The sequence below is a fragment of the Cupressus sempervirens genome, chromosome 2 (assembly GCF_028749045.1).
Source record: "Cupressus sempervirens isolate cs-2001-9-10 chromosome 2, ASM2874904v1, whole genome shotgun sequence".
NCBI lineage: Eukaryota > Viridiplantae > Streptophyta > Pinopsida > Cupressales > Cupressaceae > Cupressus > Cupressus sempervirens.
This window is the reverse complement of record NC_143119.1, coordinates 680,403,920-680,426,268: the sequence shown is the minus strand read 5'-3', so window position 1 is coordinate 680,426,268 and position 22,349 is coordinate 680,403,920. Positions and strand designations below refer to the sequence as shown.

Here is a 22,349-nt window from a genome sequence, read left to right as displayed (position 1 = left end):
GAGATTACATGGTATTCATAGAAAGATCATTTCTGACAGGGATCCCGTATTCACATCTGCATTTTGGACATCGTTGTAGCATGAGCTTGGAGCATAGCTAAACTTCAATTCGGCATATCATCTAGAGACTAATGGTCAGATAGAGAGGGTGAACCAAGTTTTGGAGGATATGTTACGGATGTATGTGATGGATAGGTAGACACACTGGGAGGACTATCTCTACCTAGTGGAGTTTGCTTACAACAATGGGTATCATAGTTCTATTGGCATGGCACCTTTTCAGGAAAAATATGGACATCCTTGTTGTACACCATTGAGTTGGGATAGCCTCAAGGATCACATTCTATTGGGTCCTGAGATGCTTCGTGATATGGAGCAATAGGTAGTGCCTATCCGTGAGCATTTGACTACGGCACAGGATAGGCAGAAGAAGTATGCCGATGCTCATAGGATTGATAAGCAGTTTGCTGTGGGTGATAAGGTTTTCTTGAGAGTGCGACCGTGAAAGAGTTCGATCCGGTATGGAAAGTGTTCTAAGCTAGCACCTCGCTTTGTGGGACCATTCGAGATTTTGGAGAGGATTGGCCCGGTTGCTTACCATCTTGCTCTACCGCCCAGCCTAGCTCGCATTCATGATGTTTTCCATGTTTTAGTGCTTAGGCAGTATATTCCTAATGTTGTACATGTTCTGGATTGGAATGTGTTGCAGGTAGAGGATGGGCAGCTGGCTTTGGAGCTGGTTCGTATTCTGGAGCAACGGGGGTTGACCCTCAGGGGTCGAACCATCGAGCAGGTAAGGGTCCAATGGGATCCTACTGATGATTCTTCAGCTACATGGGAGGATGCAGCTAGATTGAGGGAGTTATATCCCTACTTGTTTGTAGGCTTCCAGGAGTAAGCCTAATCCAAGGGGGGGTGGGTGTAGTGCCTACCCTCATTCACATCTTTTCTAGACTCATTGTTGCTATTATTATCAAACTTTGATGGACTAGTTTTATGTTGATGGCTTAATGGTATTGTTTCGAGACTATCAGATATTATGATATGGATTCAGTTAATATATGATGAGATTATTTAGACTTTACATTTCATGTATGTATGATGATCATTATATTGTTTTCAATTATTAATGATGATTAGTTAGATGGTTTATTATCTCATGTGTTCTATTATGGATACTTACCCCATACTTGCATGTGTATCGTGTGCGTGTTTTCTTATTGTATGGCATTTTTGATGTGGTTAAGGAAGGGAGTCATAGTCACCTGCTTAGTCGGGATCTACACAATGCACCACTTCCTGCCATTGTCTATTTAGCTTAGCATTATATATTGTATGTACATGCATGGTTTTTCTGTAGGTTGCAGGTACCGGGTATTGACTTCCCTGAATTGCCAGGATGAGCATACCCTATTATACTATCTCAATGATAAGAGAAGGGAGATAAATTCTCAATTCCAAATCCAAAACCCTAAAACCATTTGTCCTAGTGAGTTAGGACAAGTATCAAAGTTGAATACCCACAGAATGTGTCAGATGACATATTTTGTGATTTTTAACCCTTTAGACTGATTTTGTATGATTTTTTCTATGATGGGTTTTCATATTTTATCTTGGAGGTCTATGGTGAATTTTTCATTAATTAAGTCTTAATAAATAGATTTAATTATTTATTTGAGAAAATTAATAAAATATCATGATCTTTGATATTTTGATTGTAATTAATTAAATGTGAATTATTGGAGAAAAAGAATTAAATAAAAGAAAACTAGAAATTAAAATTAATAATAATTGTAAAATAATAATAAAGTAAAAAATAAAATAATAATAATAAAAGTTATAAAAATTAAAATGAAAGTTATAAAATTTAAATAGAAATTATTGGAGTTATAAGCTTGCATGAGAATTAACGCACTTTTCTATTTCTCATGTTTCAACAACACAGGGGTTAGTGCATCAATTAAGCACATGGTGTCTACAACTCGATGACTCATCAAAAAGGTTGGAAAAGACCCATGCTTAGTTGGTGACACCTTTTAGTGGTTTCAAGAAGCATTCCAAAGGTTTCTCGAGAGCTCTTTATATTTAGGCATTCATAGAAGCTTAGAGAGAGGGTGGAGAGCAATTGGAGCATTGGAGGACTCAAGAACTCTGAAGAAGGGAGCTTGCTCTGCGGGTTTTCTGAGGAAGAGCGAATTAGCATCAGAATCTGGGTAGATTCTTGTGATTTTTCTTATGCTATTTTCGCATCATGCATTCCTGTCTTCTTCGTGTCTTCCATATGTCTTCTGAGGAATTTCGTATTTTTATTGTATGCATTTTCAATTTGGGCAATTAAATTTATTTGAAAATTTTATATGCATGGATTTAAAAAAAGAGAAAACGGGGCTAGGGTTGAGATTCATAGCGAAACCCATTAGATTAATTGTTGGAAATTTTGGAGATCAAAGATCTATGGAGGAATTCCGAAAAATTGAAATTGTAATCATAAATTGTTAATCTGCTTATACATACATTCATAGATATATATATATATATATATATGCAATTATATATATATATATATATATATATATATATATATATATATATATATATATATATATATATATATATATATATATATATATATATATGTATATGCAATTATATATATATGTGTATATATGTTCATATATTGTGATATTTTTAATTCTGTATATATTTATATATATATTTGTTAAAAAAATTAAAAAAAAAAGATTACATACCCTGGGCCAAAACGTTTAAGAAATGTTAAAACCAAATCGCAAAGTCCATATGGAAATCGCGTAGGCGATTGTTAAAAATATATATATATATAAAATGTTGGACGGGCGGGTACTTCGTACCCCACCCACCGTAGGCCTGCGTGATTGCAGGGTACCTGCGACCGTAGTGTACCTGCGGTGCGCCACTTTAATCGCCACGCGATTTTGAATCGCATTGTGTTATATGTGTTGGTTTTAAATTATATTTGCAACGATTATTTCATATACGATTTGGATATGAATTTTGATTATATATATATATATATATGTATATGCAATTATATATATATGTGTATATATGTTCATATATTGTGATATTTTTAATTCTGTATATATTTATATATATATTTGTTAAAAAAATTAAAAAAAAAAGATTACATACCCTGGGCCAAAACGTTTAAGAAATGTTAAAACCAAATCGCAAAGTCCATATGGAAATCGCGTAGGCGATTGTTAAAAATATATATATATATAAAATGTTGGACGGGCGGGTACTTCGTACCCCACCCACCGTAGGCCTGCGTGATTGCAGGGTACCTGTGACCGTAGTGTACCTGCGGTGCGCCACTTTAATCGCCACGCGATTTTGAATCGCATTGTGTTATATGTGTTGGTTTTAAATTATATTTGCAACGATTATTTCATATACGATTTGGATATGAATTTTGATTTCATTTTTTATAAATTGCAATGTTATTAATTATTAAATGTTATTATATATATATATTTATGTATGTATGTATATATATATATATATGTATATAAGTATATATGTATATAAGTATATATGTATATATTATTAATTATAAATGATTATTATAAAGTTCTCAATTAATGGATCAATTTTTTAATGAGTAAAATATTGCTATTAAGCTTGTCAATTATGAAGAGATATTAACAATTAATTTAATTAAACTTAGTTTTTAATTAAGATTAATTATTAGAATATATAATTGAAGTTTTTGATTCATTGAGAATGTCAATCTTCAAACAATGTCATATAAATCAATTAGAAAATTAAGTTTGATGGAGAAACTTTATCTATCAAACGAATACATGGGTTAGATAAAATGTGAAATTTCTCCACTTGATGTTAATTTGGGAATACGTAAATTGAGACTTTTGAATTAAAATTTCAAAACTTAGCAAAATCAGAACATGTGTTTACATTGTGTATTCTTTATGCTATTGTTTTGGGTTTTGGGTTGACTAGTGTTGACCAGTATAGGACGTCTACCAGAGGCTTGGGGGTTATGTGATTGTGATGCCATGATGATGTTTTAATCTCGATCTTTATAACCCAACCATGGTTATGTGATGGAATGCTCTGTGTATTAGTTGTGAATACTGATTGTTATAGTTGAGATTCTTATTTATGAGACACTTGACCTAACCATTATTTTTGGTCATCGATCAGTTATCCTTGGTTATTGTCTAGTCGCCATGATGGGACTGAAATGTGGATTTATTCTTGATGATGTCATGTTGTGACATGTTTGACTCAACTATTTTTGGAGTCTTCGATTAGTGTGTTTGAGATATATTTTGGTTATTGAGAACCATTGGATACTTTTGATTATCAGTGATGCTTCAGTTGCCAATAGAGAACTGTTATGGTCATGATTTTCTATGGATGTTTGCTCATGGTGATTTGATGCTTTTATGCATATTTGATGATTTTATTATGGATTATTTTTGTGATTTTGAGATTTATGATTCCAAGAGGATTAGGGTAGGATATCTGCATGTAGTGATAGGAAGTGGCTTGCAATGGGGGCCGGGGCCCTAAGAGGCTGCCAGGGTAACTCATTGTAAGTTGGATTAATAAGTGATAACATTCACACCTAATACTAACTGAATGAACCTAAAATATAAGAGCTTTGGTTCTTGCCCATGCCTTGAGTTCTTGTATAGGCTAGGATGGGAGTAGTGAGAACGCATGGTTGCGACCTTGCATTCCATAGTATGCCTTTTTAGTATGAGAGGATACTAGTGGCCGCATGAGATCAGTATGGACTCGTGGAGTTTAGCTAACTGCCAGGGTAACTTGTACATGATAAATGTGATGAAACTTTCTCGCTTGCATAGTAGGTTCCTACATGTCATTGTGTGCCTCTGGGAAGTAGATGTCAGTTTCATGATTGGAACCTTTGAGTTAGTATACTTTTAGAATTCCTAGACTATAGAGATTTGTGCTATGTGTTATGGATAGCCTGTTTGGGACTTGAGATTATCTCCTCAGCATGGTGGGAGTGGACCACTTAGGTATCATGCGGTCGGGTGGTAGTGTATTTTACACTCTTATCATTTGAGATTCATTGAGACATCATGGCTGATGTGTCCTTCGTGATGGTGGATATGTATCCTTTCATTGATGATTAGCATATGTTAGATGATGTTATCTTATGCTTATATTTGCATGTTAGATTAATTTCTACATATGGTGTTTTATATGGTAGGAGTGACATTCCTACTATGTTAATACTGATGATCTCTTCGGTGATTTGGGATGTTACACATGGAGGGATGGCTAGGGCTCATGATGGTCTAATGATGCTATTAATTGTTGGGAGGAACCATGCACTTAGTTTATTTTGTTTGATCTTTATGATGGATGTATATGTCTTCTACGATGATGTATCATGGATTGGAATGGGGTGATGTACCTTATTCTACATATGTATATTATTTGAGCTTGTCATACCCTGTGACATGTACAGAGGATGATTGAGCATTTGGAAATTTAATATTTAAACATTGGACTTATCATTATTATTTCATGTGGATCTTGTACTAGAAGGATTCATGTATGTAATTCAATGTTAAGGGATCTTAAAGAATGTAATATGTTATGTATGTTATGTTTACTTTTCAGATGGACATTGCTATTGCTTCCGTTATTGTGAATAATTTATGTATGGTATTTACTTTCATGTAAAAAAAAAAAAAAATGTTACCAAACTCAGTGAAACTCTAGGTTAATTCTTTGGATCCCTTGGTGGGGCGTTACAATTAAACCCTAGTGTAAAACTTTAAAATTAACCCCCTTTTTCATTATTTCTTTCATGTCAAAAATAGAATCCTCTAAATCATGTAACAGGAAGAAAGGAAGCAAAATGAAATCACAGTGGTGAAAATAACTAAGGAGACAAAAGTGATAGTAGTAGCAGACTCGAAACCTTCCTTTTAGGGTAATATTTCATCAAAACCAAACAAACATTATTCCATGGGTCAGGAAGCTTTTCCCACTTAAAACCACCTGTACGCCAAATCCATTCCTCACCATCCATGAAGAGATGTTGCAGGCTCACATCATCAGTCACCCTGGTCACCTTTTTCCATTTTCTACCCCTCATTGGCAAGCTTGTTTCCAGAGTAATCACCTCCTCCAAAATGTGAAATGAGATACCATTTATGGTAACTCTATGATTCTCCTAGGAGCTAACCAATTACATAGAGCAATTCTCATTGTACCCATTAAGTGCCTCCATACATGAGACATAACCACCCTCCTTTAGGATAAACCACACAAGGGGCTTCCTCATGTTTTCATTAATCACAATCAGTTCAATTCACATCAAATCACCACCCATCTTTTCAATTTTAACCTCTCCACTCTTTCCCTTCAGAGACTAAACATAGTTTCTAACAGAAACTTCACTCTTAGGTAGAAAAACCCACAAATGGAGATGATAATGACAATTAATAGCAATAATGAAAACAACCAACTTGATAAGAAAAATCATGTGTCAGCTAGCACGATCTATCCCCCAATCACTTCCATCATTCCTGAGACACATCAAACCTTTATAAAATAATTCCTTTCTCTGCATGACATACGATGACACATTTAGGGAAATAAATTAAAAATCCCCCATTTCAAACTTCCAATTTTTGGGCCATGCGTAATTAATACTAGCAATACTTAATTCTTTATACCTTGCCACTTGTACTTCAAGGACATGTCCTCCCCACCAGCTCAACAACATTATACAAAATAGCCAATTAGGACTCATCATTTCTCACTTCTTGGCTCACTAACTCCCTTACCAAGCTTGGTAATGTCATTTAAATCCCTCCAACATCTAAGCCCCTTCACCTTTAATCTGATCGCCACCATTTCATTGGCCACACTATTTCCCTCCCAAAAGATGTGATTCAAATCAAACCTATTAGGAGTAGCTACTAGGTACTTGATATCATCAGTCACATGTTTAATGGTCCATCCCTCCCTCATATTACCATTGGCAGTCTCAATAATTATTTTAGAATCTCCTTCAATTTTTACATCTCTCCAACCCACACTTATGACAAATTTTAATCACCAATATAGAGCCATTACCTCTGTAGTATTATTAGAAACCTTCCCTAACTCACTAGTATACACCAATAACATCCTTCCCTTGCTGTCCTTGATTGTCCCTCCCCTTCTTGAGCCCTCTTTTCTAGCTACACCATCAAAATTATGTTTGACCCAATTTACAGGCAAGGGTTTCCACCAGGTTCTTTTTCTAGCCAAAAGATTACAATTATCAATTTCCATAATCCCTTTCACCAACGACCTGCACTTCACCACACTCACCTCAAGGTTTGAAGGAGGAAGCATTGGTTTTCTCCACTTGGTGCAACTAATGTTCTTGACTATCAATTTATAGATCCTTTCCACCACAATTGCCTCCTCTCTCTCCTTATTTCTAAACACCCTATTATTATGCTCTTTACAAATACCCCAACAAACATGGGGGGGAATGATCTTCCATAGACAGATAAGGAGGGCATGGGTAAAGGGGTCATTCTAGTTCATTACCAATTGCCCCAAGTCCACATTAAACACCAAATTCACCTCCACCATAGATGAAGAATTCTCTTCTAAACCTTTGATGCATGCCTGTAATGCATGAATAAGTGGTTGATGTTTTCTTCCTCCATCTTACACATATGATATCTATTTGGTAATTGAAATCCCTGCTTCATTAGGTTGTCTATAGTCAAAATTTCCACATGAATGGTGGTCCACTAGAAAATATTGATCTTTGGGATTAAGTGATTAAATCAAACATTCCCTCAGTCATTACCTTCAAGGGTTTTGTTGACCATTAATTTGTAGGTAGATTTAATTGAGAACTCCCCCATCGAGGTAGCCTTTCAAATGAATTTTTCAATCCTATGTCTTCCTGGAACTCTATACTTCTCTAGCAAATAATTAAGCTCATCGATTAGTTCCCTTCTAGCCACTAAATTCTCTTATAGCTTCACTAATAAATTCAGCTACCATTCCACCCCTCTAGTTCTTTAGGTAATATCAGAGAGACCCAAACTTAATTTTTATTAAGGGTTTCTCTATAAGCCATGGATCCTCCTAGAAATTAATCTAGTTACCACTCCCAACAAGCCACCTAACACCCTCCTTCAAAAATTTTATGTTTCTCACAATATTTCACCAAATTTTGGAGCCCATGGGAAGATCATTTCTCTAGGTGCAGTGAGAGAACATCAGATATCCAAGGTACTTAGCTCTCATAATATTGCACCAATTAGCTTCTCCCTTCATCAAGTTCTACACCATCTTTGTGATAAGAACATTATTCAGGTCAATTATTCTCCTTACTTCCAAACCTCCTTTCTATTTTAGTTTACAAATTGCTTCCTAGCTGACCAATTTTATTCTAATCTTCTCTTTCCCTCTAGACCAAAGGAAGTTATGTTGAATTTTCTCTAGTTTATTGGCCATACACTAAGTAATTTTAAATAAGGACATGAAGTACATTGGTAATCCTTGGAGGGAGGAAATTAGTAGTTGCAGCTTGCCCACACTACTCATGGTTTTACCTTTCCATCCAATTAGCTTTCTCTCCATTCTTTCTAGAATCCCATTCCAAAAGTTGTTACATCTTTCATAGTTAATGGGTGACCTAGATAAATATCCAATAACTCAGCAATGTTGTAGTATAAAATATTAACAATCCTTCACTGTAGGTCGGGGTAATTAAAGAAGAACACCTTGCTTTTGTCAAAATTGATCTTTTGACTTGCGTTCATTGCATATATCTCTTGCATCGACTTCCAAGCTCTAGCTTCACTCACCAAGGGTTCCCCACTCAAAAGGTGTCATCCAAAAACTATTGAATCACTTCACAAGGTGGTGAGGAAGTGGGTTTAATGCCTTCAATTATCCCCCGTCCAATTTTCTCCTAAATGCTCTTCCTAGGACTTCAATGACCATTATAAACAGGTAGGGAGATATGAGACCACCCTTCCTAAGTCCTCTCTCCCCACCAAAATTTCTCGAAGAAGACCCATTAACCATCAATGAATAGTTGATAGTTTCCACCATCGACTATACTAGTCTAATAACCTTCTGACTAAAGCCTATCCTTTCCATAACTTCATACAAAAAGGTCTAGTTAATCCTATTATAAACTTTAGAGATGTCAAGTTTTAAGACCATACCAAGATTACCACTTTTCTCCATAGAGTGCAAGGCTTCATGTGTTGTTATAGAAGCATCTAGGATTTGTCACCCTAGGACAAACCCGCTCTATGTTTTTCCTATGAACTTATGCAGCAATGGCTTCAACCTATTCACCAAGATTTTAGAGAATATCTTGTAAGTAGTGTTACATAGACTGATTGGCCTGAAGTTAGAAAGTACCTCTGGGTCCTTCACCATGGGAATTAGAAAAATGAAAGTTTTTTTGAGCTATTTAAGAAGCTTCCTGGTTCTAAAAAATCATGGGCTACCCAAATGAGGTCCAACTTGATAACCTCCCAGAAGTGCTAATAGAACACCAGTGGGAACCCATCTAGTCCTAGGTATTTATAAGCTTTCATAGAGAACACAGCTCTGTGGATTTCCTCTTCAGTCACCATTTGCACTAACTCATCATTATCTTTATTTGATATCATGGAGGGCATCGAATCAATCAACCATTGCCTATCTTGTTCTCCAAATTCTCTTTGCTCTTCCAGGTAGGAGTTTCTGAAGTAATCCATCACCCAGCTCCCTATCTCCTTAGGCATAAATAAATTCACATTAGTGTCATATTTGATGTTATCAATTATATTTCTCCATTTATGAATTGAGGTAGATCTATGAAAAAATGCAGTATTCATGTCACCCACTTTGAGTAATAACACCCTCGATCTCTGATTCTAGTAAGTCTCCTCCCTTATCATCATTTCCTTCCACACTTTCCTGTATTTATCCTCCTCTTGATTAATGTTATCCGTGGGTATGCCTTCCCCATAGCTTTCTAGATCTCAACTAACTTCCCTTCCACCTCAACCTTAGTCTTGATGATATTGCCAAAAATAAATAAAAAATCTTCTAGGGCTACACATTTTGTCTTACATTCTCTAGCATAATAGAGAGTCTATACATTTTTATTCCTTCAATTCTTATCCCACACCACTCAACCAAACTAGAGGTGAAATTAGGATGGGATTGCCACATTATTTCATAGCTAAAAGGTCTTGGGCCTCCCAGAGGATATTCCTTCTAGCTAAAAAGGATAGGGGCATGGTCCAAGACCATCCTAGGTAATCTTGTAAGAGAGGAGGAAGTTAATCCTTCCCATCCAGCCAAGACCAAAAGTCTATCTAGTTTGACTTGAAGGAGGTGAACACCCTTCCTATAATTCAACCATGTGAACTTCACTCCATGCATCTCCATATCCATTAAATCATTATTATTTATAAAATCAGCTAGGTCTTTCATACTATCATTAACACCTAACAAATCTCCAATGTTCTCCAAAGGGTATGGAGGGGAGTTAAAATCTCCCACACAAAAGGTGTTCTTATTTTGGGAGAGAAAAGAAAATAGCTCCTCCCATGATCTTTGCCTTCTACTTCTTGTATTAGGAGCATACACCTTAACAATATTCATCTTACCTCCCTTCTTATGTTCAGTTATAAGATAGAACTTAGAACTATAAATTAAACTTCCATTACCAACATCTGGGTTCCAGAAGGTAGCCACTCCTCCTGACACACCTTTTGCTTCACTGTAGCAAAAATTCATTCTTGGCCAAACATAATTTTCTATATTCTTCAAATTAATCATAGTCATCTTAACCTCCTAGATATGTAGGATATCAGTTCTCTAATTTGCCAATTGCTACTTGAGGGAAAACTTCTTATGAGGGCTATTTAACCCCCTCATGTTCCATGATAGAATAATCATTTTCTACCTTTTGACAGGGATTCCAAAGTGGCCTTCCTACCACTTACCACCTCCCTTGCCATCTATTTCACTTTCATACTTTGTTTTCTTAACTTCCCTACATCCAACTTCAATTCCACTACCATCTCAGGTTTCCTTGAAACTCTTTTCTGTCTTCTTTGAGTTTGCCACTTCCCTTCCATATCGTCCAGCTAAGCCAGAGAATCCACTATCTTGTTTGATTATTTTTCCTCATTCCATCTAAGGACCTTGGTGACCTCCCCCTCCATCAAGTCATTCTCCTTACTATTCCCCAAGGCCTTATCTATATTTCCTCTACAAACCTCGTCAATCACCAAGTTCCTCAAAGGGGTACTAAGGAGCTCCTCAATTCCCTGTAGAAAGGGAAAAGAAATTTCCCCTTACTCCAAACCTCCCAGCTATCCTTCTTGTGTGCAAAGTGTCTCTGAGTCCTGAACTAAACCAAACTTCCCCTCCAACTCTTCCATCCTATCTCTCCCCATTACAGTATGAAGGTTTTCTTCTTGCTCCTTCCTAGTAAGGGAAGTCAACCCCTTTTCCAAATCTACTTGAGAGGCCTTCACTTCAAGCTCTTTCCTAGGAGGGGGAGTCACCACCTTGCCATCATGATCAAGAGAGCTAGTACCGTCTGCCCCTAACTCCTAAGGAGGATCTCTCTGATCTAGAACACCCTCAACACTCCCCTTAGCCAACTTATCTAGCTTCTTACAATCTACAATCAAATTCCCAAATGATGAGCATTTCTGAAAAAATAACCCCACATTCTCATAAATGATGGGTTGGATCTTCTTTCCCCACTTTGAACTTAATGTAATAGAATTAGGTAAGTTAGTTCCCACTACCACATTTACACTAAACCTCACAAAGACTAGCTGGGACCTCTGTAAAATTACCATATCCATAGCTACAAAGTGCCCAAAGGAATTCCTAATGGATTTTAGGATGCTCTCATCCCAAAACTATAGTGGAAGGCCTGGTAACCTGACCCAGACTTGAGCCATCTTATTTAGCTCTTTAATTGGGTCCAATGCCACTTCACTACAACTAGGCTATGGTTTCCATATGACCAATAACCAACCATCACCATTGTCATATCTTCTGCTACTTTAATTTTAGAGAAAAATAGGTCACCCGATATGGTCGAAAAAATCTACCAATAAGGTAGGGCTTCAGATTAGCTGACACACTATCAACCAAACTATCTGGTACCACTATTTCCACCCCCTCCTTGGGTAAAAGCATAGATCTATGTCACCGTTTGTGATACAAGAACCTGTTTTGGTCAAATCTCATTTCTATATCAAAACTCATTTTAAAAAAAAAAACTAAAAATACCCTTTTATAGATCTCAGATTCAATATCATCATTATATAAATTTTTGAGTGTTTTGATTAGTTATAATATGTTATAATCTCAAAATATTATAAGTCAATATTTCAAGATTTCAAAAGATGTTCCCTCAAAAAAGGAAAAAAATTAGTAAATCATATCAAACAAATAAAAAAATTATATTTATCACTAGAGGAGAGAATTCTCTTCATGAATATGTAGATTTTTTTCAAGAAGGTATAGATTTGATAGGGAAGTTTTGACGAGAGGAAAAAACTATTGGATTCTAACAAGGTCGAACTTGAGTACTTATAACAAAGAAAATATACATCAAAAATAATTATTTCTTTTTTTGTTCACTAGCTATACATGTCATCTATAAAATATTTTCAAATCAAAACAAAAAAAGATGATTTGCACATACTTGTTTGACGGGAACTACATCCTATATTTTTTATAGTTAAAAAAGGGACTTCAAAATAAAATAAAATGAATAAATTCTTAGTCAAAAAAATTATAAAAATTATAGGCATAAAATTCATACAATTCTACACATTTTATCAATTTACATCATCTTCATATTTTAAACACAAATACCATTTTTTTTGTCATTAATGTTGAACTGTCACATTCTGATATCACGTTTCTTTATAAAAGGTGACACGGGTTTGTGCTTTTACCCCCTCATCATTGATCACTTTAGGAGCTTCCAAGGGGGTATTAGCCACTTTCTCTCCAAGAACAACTTCCTTCCAACCTAGAGCCCTAGAATGACTTGCTTGAATCTCCTTAATCAATGTTGTACTAGCCCTCATTCTTTTTCACTATCATTTTCAAAAGGAAGGAAGTGCTACAAAATATAAATATTAAATATATTAAATCATATAAAACATGCACAAATGATCAATTACAAAATGGATAGAGATCACCTTTGATTTGGATTTACATTCTATACTATTTGTTTTTTATTTTATAGTTCTATTTCATTTCAACAATGTAAAATAACAAATTAGTATGCTCCCAATCAAATAAATTTTCATAAAATTTATTCTTATGAAAAGAAATGAACATATGCAACTATTAAATTCTAACTTTGAATTCATAACATTTGAGCAATTCATTTTGTTGTACTTATTTAAAATTGTTATTTAATTAATTTTTTAAATAAAATATAAAATGGAAAACATTTAATCTTAATTATCATCTTTTAAAAATAAAATACTTAAATCCAAGTAAATTTTTATGTTTTATTATTTATTTTAAGAGGTAAAGAAAATAATTGCAATAGAGGAGAGGGATACCCTTCAACCATTAGTTATCATTAGTTGTACATAGGTAAGTGTCCACTTTAGATTTCCAAAAGAGTAATTAGATATCATGTACAAGTTTTCATTATATATTTCTCAAAAAATATAGGTCTTATAGATTACAAGTTAACAAAGTTAACCTGCATAAGTGTTGGTCCCTTTGTTTTAATCTTACACAAATACAAATGCATATTGACAAAGTTAGCCAATATTTTATATTTCTTAAAAGAAAAAGGTCATCCTTATAATAATTATAAATTAAGGCAACTATTGATCCCCTTTTTCTATTCTTTTGTTAACCTAGCCTCTTTGGTTAAAAACCAAGGACCTCATCCTTTTTAGATGTGGGGGGCTTAAACTAGCATGACTTGATCGAAATGGTTTCAACTTTTACCAATAGATGAAAGACCCTTTCACCTTTGCTAGAAAAATTTAACCATTATTATTAGTTATATCTTGGAACATCTGAACAGTTCATAATCCAAACAAATCACCCTATTAAAAGAAGAAGACCATCTTTATCAATTATAGAAAATATTTTACATTTCTTAAAAGAAAAAGATCGTCCTTATAATAATTATAAATTATCATTTTTTCCTAATTTTCTGTTAATGGAGGTTCACCCTTTTTTAGTCCACCCTCTGTGGTTAAAGACCAAGGAACAAGACTTGATCCTGATTCTTCTCTTTATGAACCTTTCAACTTTTATCAATAGACAAAGACCTTTTCACCTTTCCTAAAATAATTTAACCATTATTATCGATTATATCTTGGAATATCCGAACTCTTGATAATCCAAACAAATCGCCCTAACCTTTTGTCCTTGTTCTTGTGGCCATAGCAATATTCATCTGTATGTTATGAAGGAACGAAATGCCTCTGCCGCCTCCGGATAGTGATCCAACACCATATTGTTCTTGTGAAGGCCGCTCTATACTAAAAAAATATTGCATTCAAGTTGTATATGTCATGGTTCATGCAGTGGAAGTTTACGACTGTGAAGCAATGTTTGATGATATTCCCGTGGTGGATCTCTCTCGCTCTGGATAGGAGGAATTTTTAAAGAAGATTAAAGAAGCTTGTCAAGAAATGGGCTGCTTTCGTATTGTAAACCATGGAGTCCCACCAGACCTTCTGTTCAAAGCTGATAAGGCATGCCGGGAAGTTTTCAAGCTTCCCACAGAGACGAAGAAAAAAAACATCTCCTGTAATCCTTTAGCGGGTTACTTGGGTGGTATAGCTAAGATCCCATTTTACGAAAGCCAAGGCCTGATTCTCACAAGGGTTCCTCTTTCTGATTCTATCAAAGATTTCTCTCGTCTCATGTGGCCTCATGGGAATCAAAACTTCTGGTATTCAATCTGTCTCTTTAGGTTTTATAAGTAGGGGATGTTTTTCACATTAATTTATATTCAAATATTGTTATTAGAAGTTATTTATGTGGCTTTTGTGTCAAATTCATTTTTTATCTTTCATGTATAGTGGTTTACAAGAATCGAGTTCAGATCAGATTAGATAAAACACATAGTACTAATTATACTCCCTGCAAAGTCACTCATCCCAGTCCAAGCTTTGGACCGCTTAAACATCTATACTAAGACTTGATGCGTAGCCTAAAACGTGTTAAATAGTCAATGTTGACTTACTTTTTTCAAGCTTAAATTTTGTGAACTGCTTAAAGATCAAAGAATAAGGCTTGATTTCATACTTAGAATTGTTAAATAGTCAAAGTTAACTTACTCTTTCAATCTTAATTTCTTTCCTTACCTGTATTGTTTAAGAGTGGCCCCCAAGTTCAAGGGTAATAAAATCTTTATTGAAGATCATGCGTTGTTAGTGTTCCATTCATTCTCATTAGAAATGGGTTCTTGTGAATCAGTACATGTAAATATAGATCCATAAATTTCACTCAAAAACTACATAGCTATGACAATATTGTTGTTTCTTTGCCTCTTTCTTTTAGGTTTTAGGGTTTACTTAAGTTTTGACTGCCTTGAGAACAGTGAAACTATGGAAGCGTACACGTGCGAGATGATGGAAATGTTAAACAAAGTTCACAAGATAATACTTGCGAGTTTTGGAGTGACCGAGTACTTTGCCACTCACTTCGACCATGGGAAGGCGATCTTCCGGATGAATTTGTACGATGTATCGTCTGAGCTTTTGGGAGAATCGATTGGGCTTTCCCCACATACGGATCTGAATAGCGTAAGCATTTTGCATGAAGATGAGTGTGGTGGCTTTCAGATTTGGAACAAGGCAGGCAATTGGGTTGATGTGAAATCCATTCCTAACTCCTTCGTTGCTGTGATGGGCGACAGCTTTCAGGTTCTACTTATAAACCTCTCAAACTGGTTTATTCTATTAACTATAGATTAAAGGCCCTTTACATATTAGTTTTGAGGACAGGCTAATCTTTGTTTTGCTAGTTAAGAGAATTCACAAGTAGTCTTCATGGTGTTTCTTTTTTTATTGGACTGGTGTCTATTTAGCTCTTAGAAACAAAACTTTTATGATCTTTCTTTTTCTTCTGAGTTAGTGTCCATTTAGGTTCTAGAAGGGGTTAGGTTAATAAGATAGCTTGTAGTTAAATACTAGTTATGTTGAAAGATATGTGATATTTTTCTTTAAGATTCTTGATAAGGTTCCATAGTCAATTGTGATATTTTAATTCATTCAAGAGTAATTTTCTCAATATATATATCTTTTGGGAGAAATGACTAGGTCAACTCTGTATAAATTACACACATCTATATTATCTTATGATACAAATAGTGCATTAGAGGGTCAGACATCAACCATCTCCTAGAAAAATTATGAGGTTATTCATTATATAGATTACTTAACCATTGAGACCTTTTTCCTCTCTTTCCAAAATAAAAACATAAATTTACTTCTTAGAAAAATTAAGCACTGAATATTACTTGAAAATTTATTATTATGAACAGACTTTTATTATTTATGTTCAGCATTTTCACTATTTTTTAAAGATAAGCTCATGAATTTTATCCTTGTTTAGATTGACTATTCTAGTCTTCCTTTTTGAATAATATTTTGAATGTTTGGAATAGAATGTTCTTTCATAATTGTGAATGGTTAATTCTAATTTATTGAAAGATCTATTTATATATATTTTTTGTACAATAGGCTTGGAGTAATGGAAGGATATACAACGTGAAGCATCGAGTCGTGGTAAAAAATAGACAATCTCGTTTATGTTTGGGCTTCTTTAATACCTTTCCAAATGAGATGGAGATAAAGGCACCGCTTGAATTTATTGATGATGAACATCCACAAAGTTATAAAGCATTTGCATTTGGCGATTTAGTTGAGTATTGGTCGGGAGAAGGAAAAGCAGTAGAGGATCGTCTAAAATCATTTGCTAGATTACATATTTAACGAGGAGGGATCTATTTCCTATTCATTATCTTTCTAATACAACTTCTGAATTTCATCTCCTATTAAAATATTTTCTTAATGTAATAGAGTTGTATGAAATAAATGACATTCTTCATTTATTTTGAGTGCATGTATACTCTTAATAAGAAATGATATTACTATCTTTTTAAAAAAACTTCAAAGACAAGGAAATATTTGGTCTATATATATCATATTTTTTTTCTTCATTTAAATTTAAAATATCAATGAAAGATAATATATAAAATATCTATGTTAAAATTTTAATAAAATCAAAAGTAAAAATATACATTCACTAGCTCAATTTTAAAAATGATCATTTTTTGAATTTTAAGAGAAAACATTTTTATGATTTGGTTAGATCCCTTGGTCACCCTTGTGGTGTTGGCAATTTGGCTAGCATAGATAGCATGAGGTTGGCATTTATGGAAACATATACTTAGTATTAAGTGCATAGATTATGAAGATGTAGTTTTGCTTTAAGGACTTAGAAAATTGTCTAGAAGTATCATGAAGATTATCTATGAGCAACAAAACAATTTTGATTGGTGAAATTCGAAGAGACATTATTCGCATGTGGGAATATATATGGAGGTAGTGAAGAGTGTCATAATTATGTACCTATGAGTGCAAGGCATTTGGTTTGGTATAGGCAAAGTTATTATGGTTTGACTAGTTATAGTACTGAACAAACAAAACATGACAGAGTTAATAAATTGGTTATTTTGTGTTAAGAATTTTTGTTTACCAAAATAATTACTTGACTAATTAGAAATGACATCCTAGATGTTAACCCAAAGCAAGAGAAGTAAATTTTTATATTTTGAAACACGTGAAAGCATGAAGGCTAACAAGACAAAATATTAAGCAATAATATGTTATAAAGGACAGTTTTAGAAATGTGAAGTCATATCTAGTTATTATGATAGATATACTATTATTTTGGGATGCAATTTTTGTGACCTGAGCAGTAAGAGGAATTTATGCGAAGATTTAATCACTCCATTAGGAGTGGTCTTGTTAGAGGACTTTGATAATTTCACTTAGAATGTCACCTAGTTAAATGATTTACATAGAATATTAAGTCCTTCAAATGACTGTTAGGTCAACGTCTCTTAAAAGGACTTCAATACAAACTATTTACAATTATTAGAAAAAAAATAACACCATTTTGATTTATATGATTACAACTCACTTTGCAGATTCAGATCACCATTGATTCACTAATAAGCTCCCCATTGTCATCTATGTTCTTGATTCTCTTGGCAACTCTTCAAGCAATCAATGTTCTCCTTTCAACAAAACTTAAGCCATCTTCTCATATTCACTTATCATATCAACACCATCTATGCAAGCAACCTCCTTTTGCATCATTTTCACTCTTACATACTTGTGTTCACCCTTGTGCATCTCTGATCTTCCTTTCTCTGTGTCCCTCTCTCATAATTTTGGCTCTTTCCCCTTTAAATGGGTAATTATTTCTTTGTTATTTTCAATGATCGCTATAGATCTTAGGGTTTAAGATTAGGTTTATTAGGTTCATTGTATTTGTTCATCTTCCTTATTTTCTAGAATCTTCTTATCCATCAAATTAGATCACATGTATCATACCTAATACTCACCTTGAATTTAATGATCCAACTCATCAAACTTATCTTAAACATGGTTTACATCTCCCAAGTAATCAACTAATTCAACTAGAAATCATGATTTCCCAAATTCATTCACAACACTATTAGTCAGCAATCACTAAGTTTTGACACTCAATCATCACTTAATCACTAAGTCATTATAATTTTTTTTTCTTAGCATCAACTATCTTTCTGAGTCGATATTGATGCTTGGTCAACTCTAGATTTTCTTGACACTTAAATTTGCTCGACAATTACTGTGGCTCGATTGACACTAACATTGCTCAACATTACTTAACCTTTTACTCTATTTCTTGACTTACCTTTACATTCTTCTTATAAAAAATCACTTTGTCTTATCAAAGTCTAACTAATCAAATGCCCATTGTAGTTTCCTTTCAATAATTCAACATTCCCTCTAAGTCTATTATTATGAGAAATTTCTCAAATCCTCTTCATCAATCAAATAGATATGACATTTAGATTAGATAGCAATATGTCTTATAAATAGATTTTACATCAATGACAAAAGAAAATTTGTTTCAGTTGTAATTTTCCAACAATAAAAAATATTGTACAAGATGAGTCCACTTCCTAAACATGTAACATAGAATACAATTCCTTGATTCAAAAAGATAGGCACAAAAACCTCTTTCTTGTTGTTGATATCTTAAATATCTAATCTAGCACTTATCGCTCTTCACAAAAATCACTATCCTTTGATCATATATCAAAATTTGAATCATATAGAGTTCACATAGTCTTCCTTATAAGCACACTTAACTTTTCATTTGCAAACTTTCCTTTATACCTTTGCAATTCACAAAATATTATCACCATTGCATTTGATGACGAATTGTGATGGTATTCCATCACAATCATAATGGCCTATCATCACCTAACTAAAAATACCATCAATTGGCCCCTATCGAACAGGTGTCAGGCTTTTTCTATCGCTAATTGTGACCACAAGCTAGTCCATTACAATTGGGATGCCTAAATCTGTCACAATCTTGAAAAATAGAGTTGTAGAGTGCATCTTCACACTGTCATAATTTGGACAGTTGGCTAGTGCAATTATGACAACTAACATTTTCAATTTGTTGTCTCAATTACGACAGAATTACTACAAGCCTAATGGGCATCTATCAGATTAGATGTCACAACAGAAATGCCATGTGATGACAATGTTGTTTGAGTGATAGCCATATGATGGATGTCACCATCATAAGTCCAAAAATGTGTGATGTCAATACTATGAGAGTAATGGATTTCCATTGGGCAATGATAGCACCATTTGGATCACATTGTCTACCACTTGAACATACAAGATTGCTCAAATAATTATGCAGAAGCATCTAGTGGTGTAAGGGCAATCTTGTATCACCCAAAAATATACTTAGTGTTAGTTTCTATTTAATGTGTTTTCATTTTTGGATACCCATTTGGGTCAAATAGAGATTCCAACTCTCATAGTTCTACTATTGGTTTTCTAGGCTAGAGTTTTTGAGCACCTTAGGATACGTGCCAATGTAGAAAATAGGTTATTTTGTAATTGAACCATAATTATGATGATTTAGTGTGTGTAAGTTTGAAGTATAATTATACTTGTAATTAAAAGAACTCTAGAAAAATAATCAGGTCAAAATGCTTTACGGTTTGAAAGTTATTACAATTTTAAATTTCTTGGAGACCCCCTCAAAGCACTTCAAAATTAGATTTGAGGCACAAAATAGTCTTGTATGGGCTCAAAAAATGGGGGATGAGAAAATCTAATCCATAGGGCTATAGAGTACTTGGAGAACTTTCCAAAAATGTAAAAGGTTTATCAATCAAAGTCTCAGATCAAAAGTTATGCGTCCTAGAAGTTGGACTACCATTTTTGGATTCTCCTAATTTTACATTGACTTTTGATGAGTTTTCTAGAACCTTTTGTTTTGTTAGTTGATTCCAAATGGTATATTCTAAAATGTATTCCTAACTGTAAACCTAATTTAGGTTACTTAAGAACATTTGTGGCATTGTAAATGCAGTTTTTGGTGGAGTTTGGGGTAAGGTACTATGAGAAAGGTTTTTCTCTAGAATCTAATAACATTGTAAGCCATAGGGCATGTCATTGGGTCTATTTTCATTGTAATGAATGTAATAGCATATCACTTCTAATAATAATATTCCCTATTTCTTGTTGTGCTTATTTTGGTCTTGGATTGTACCCTCATCAAGTGGTATCAGAGTGGGTTTCTTGAGCATGTAGATAGGGTGTTGACTGTGAGGCAATTTGGACTAGGACTATGTGGCTGTGGTATTTAATATAGCATGAAGATGTCTCCATGAAGAAAGCATAGTGGAAGGGCCATAGTTGTTCCTCCTAAGGTTAGAGCCCTCCAGAGACAAGTTTAGGCATTGCAAGAAGAGATCCACAGAGGGATGAATATTATTGTTGGTGATGGAAGTGAGGAGGAAAATGAAGAAGGAAATATCAGGTAGGAAGGGGAAGGAGATGAAGAATTTCTAAACTAAGAAGAGGGGTATCTTTTTAGGGCCATTGCCAATCTGGGAAAATACCTAAAATTAATGTCGACATGTTTTGAGGAAATGTAAACTCGGATGAGTTGATCAATTGGATCAATGAGCTAGAGGAATATTTTGAGTATGAGGATATTGGGTTAAGTTTGTGAAGGAAAAAATGAAAGACCATGGAAAAATCTGGTGGCAAGAGATTTAGTTGGAAAGAAATAGAAAAGGAAAGGAGAAAATCACAAGATGGAATTGCATGGTGGAAAAACTAAAGAAGTAGTTCATTTTTGTTGATTACCTACTTGATTTGTTCAAGAAGATGCAAGGGTTAAAGCAAGCATGAAAACATATCCAAGAATACACAGAGGAATTTTATTGAGTCCTTATTATGGTGAGGCATGTAGAAGAAAATAAGGAGAAGGTTGCCCATTACCTTAATGGGTTAAGACCTTGAATTCGGGAGGAGTTAAGTCTGGTTAGAATGACTAGCATTGAAGAGGCATACCAAATTTCCTTGCAAGTTGAGGAGAAGCTAAAAAAAATGTTTGATGGAAGACAAAGAGGGCACAATCAAGGAGGAAGGGGTAGTGGTAGGTCATTTGGAGGCTGAAATGAGAACCAGAAGAAAAATGAAGATGTGGATACTAGCCAAAACTAGAGGAATGAGGATTTTAACTGCTCCCATGATCAAACTTTTGAGATTAGAGAGGAAGAGGTAGAGGACATGGAAAAGTTTTAGGAAGAGGAGGCTTTGGTGGTACCTATTTTCATTGCAATGAAGAAGGTCATCGTGCCTATGAATGCCCTCAACACTGAGGAAGGATAGATAGGAGAGCTGATGGTCAAGCAAGGATTGCTCATGTGGATGATGATGCATAGTCATCACATTTAGAGGATGCAGAAAGAGGAGAGGTTTTAGTAAATGAAAGGGTCTTACTAAGTAGTGAGACTAAACCTAGATAAAGGAGGAGTTTGTTTCATACCAGGTGCAAGTGTGAGGGTAAATGTTATGATATTATTGTTGATAGTGGCAACACTAGAAACTTGGTGTCAAAGGAGATGGTCTTAAAGCTAAATATCAAGAGGGAGAAACACCCCCATCCCTATCAAATTGCTTGGGTACAAGATGGTCATCAGGTCCTAGTTAGTGAGC

General features: G+C 34.4%; 1 pseudogene; it reads left to right on the top strand.

Annotated features, from left to right (window-relative positions):
• Nucleotides 1-14,600: 14,600 nt before the first annotated feature.
• On the top strand, nt 14,601-17,030 carry LOC149575188 (C4-beta,C20-epoxidase-like; annotated as a pseudogene).
• The last annotated feature ends 5,319 nt before the right edge of the window (nt 17,031-22,349 follow it).